We start from the raw sequence: 2512 nt of genomic DNA on the forward strand, positions 1-2512 counted from the left end.
TTAGGTGATGAGAAGCCCAGCCTCACCTCTTTAATGGTAAAGTAACATCAAGGAGAGCAAGGCCATGGCTCTTTCCTCACCCCTGCACAAAGCCAAATGGCAGTTCCTCTTCTGTGAGTTTTCTCAAACAGTGATCCCCATTGGCTTTCGTGGATCTTTGGACTCAGGCTCGTGGGCTCCAGTACAGCCTGGGTCTGGCCTGCCAGGTGCTCTAGCGACTGATGTCTTCAAAGCCAGTCTCCTCACACTTGTGCTGCACCAAACACGAGGCTGGCCTATGCTGAGGGTGGCTGAGGAGTCCCCAGCCTGCAAGTCTGGGCCTTTCCTTTACATTCTATTTGCAGATCAATGATCCTTCTAGCTTTGAGGTATGGTTGTGTTCTCTCCTAGGTGGGGAAAGGCTTTGTTCCCCAGATGTGACCCTTAGAGTTCCACTCTGCTCCAGTGGGGAAGTTTAGTCAAGGAGGGTTTTAGACCAGAAAATGTAACTGACACTTTGAAGGGGGATTTTAGAGATTTTACCAAAGTTCTCACCAAAGTTTGCACCTGAGTAATCAACTTGATTTGGTCCTGGCTTGCGGGACCCAAAGCAAACTCCCATGTTTACGATCAATTGAATCTCAACAAAATGCTGCAGGGTTTTCGAGACAGGGTTTCTCTGTGGCTTTGAGCCTGTCCTGGCACTAGCTCTGAAGACCAGGCTGGTCTCGAACTCACAGAGATCCGCCTGCTCTTCCTCCCGAGTGCTGGGATTAAAGGCGTGCGCCACCATTGTCTGCAAAATCATTTTTAAGAAGAATATTTTTAGCTGTGGTGGTGCACACCTTTAATCCCAGCACTCAGAGGCAGGCGAATCTCAGTGAGGTCCAGGCGAGCCTGGTTTATAAGAGCTAGTTCCAGGACAATTTTTTTTTCAAACAAGAAATGATTCTGGGGCAATTTGGTATCCCCAAGTGAAAAAAACAAGTGCTGGTGACTATGAAACACCACCAATAAAATTCACTCAGAATGCAACATAAAAATATGAAATGAGATGCGCAAATTCTAGGAAAAGGACATGGGCACACTTTGTTGTGACTGGATCAGGCAAAACTTTGTGTTAGGAGATTAAAGCCTAACAGCTCCATCACCAGGAGCCAGCATGCTTCAGAGATGATGTGGGAGTGATTTCTTATTAATAAAGAAACTGCCTAAGCCCCTTGATAGGCCAAAACTTAGGTGGGTGGAGTAAACAGAACAGAATGCTGGGAAAAAGAAGCTTAGTCGAGGAGTCGCCATGGTTCTCCCACTCCAGACAGACGCAGGTTAAGATCCTACCTGGTAAGCCAGCTCGTGGGCTACACAGATTATTAGAAATGGGTTAGATTAATATGTAAGAGCTAGCCAATGAGAGGCTGGAACTAGCCGGGCCAGGCAGTGTTAAAAAAAATACAGTTTCCGCGTAATTATTTCGGGGCATAACCTAGCCATGTGGGCGGCCAGGTGCCTGGGACGCAGCCCCGCCGCTCCTATTTCAACACAGAGACACCACCAAGGAGAGTAAGGCAAGATGGCTAGAAGAAAATACTGGCACGTTCATGTGCCTGATAGAGAACTCACATCCAAGACATACAAAGGACTACAAACACCAGCAAAGGGTTAACCAACTTAAAGCCAAAGAAACAATTTATCTAGGCCTCCTCTATGAGGTACATAAACGGCCAATAGGTCCATGGAGACCCCTGTGCTCCACATGTTAGGGGAATGCAGATGTGATCCACACACCACATGGAGTAAACCTGTTTTAGTTAAAGAAGTGGAAAAAGGGGCTGGAGAGATGGCTCAGTGGTTAAGAGCATTGCCTGCTCTTCCAACGTCCTGAATTCAATTCCAGGCAACCACATAATGGCTCACAACCATCTGCAATGAGGTCTGGTGCCCTCTTTTGGCTACAGAAAGAAGAGCTGGAGAGATAGCTCAGTGGTTAAGAGCATTGGCTGCCCTTCCAAAGGTCAGAAGTTCGATTCCTGGCAACCACATAATGGCTCACAACCATCTGCAATGAGGTCTGGTGCCCTCTACTGGCAACAGAAGGAAGAGGCAGGAGAGATGGCTCAGTGGTTAAGAGCATTGCCTGCTGAGTCCCATAAGGTCAAGTGCAGACATGGGCCAGGGCCAAACATGAAACAGAAAGCAATGCCCCCCCCCCCACCAATAACCCCATATTCATCTAGTTAATTCTTCTGAGAGATCACTGGGGTGAAAACATACGGAGAACATCTTTGGGGGGAGAAAGCATGGTGCACATCTGAAAAGAAACAGCAAGGAAGGGTGGAAGGTGGAAAGAAGTCTGTGAAAGAAGGAAAGTTCCATTGGGGACATCCATTCATGAGTCTCTCTTGGCCCTGGGGTGGCCTCACCTGGACAAAGAGTAATGGATCAGAGGACTCAAAGGAAGAATGACTCAACCAGAAACTTGAAGGGTAACCAGGACTCAGAAGGCAAGGACTGGACATGCTCAGATATCCAAAGC

This window comes from Alexandromys fortis, unplaced genomic scaffold, assembly GCF_014885135.2.
Source record: "Alexandromys fortis isolate MF-2015 unplaced genomic scaffold, M_Fortis_MF-2015_v1.1 scaffold_508, whole genome shotgun sequence".
NCBI classification, from domain to species: domain Eukaryota; kingdom Metazoa; phylum Chordata; class Mammalia; order Rodentia; family Cricetidae; genus Alexandromys; species Alexandromys fortis.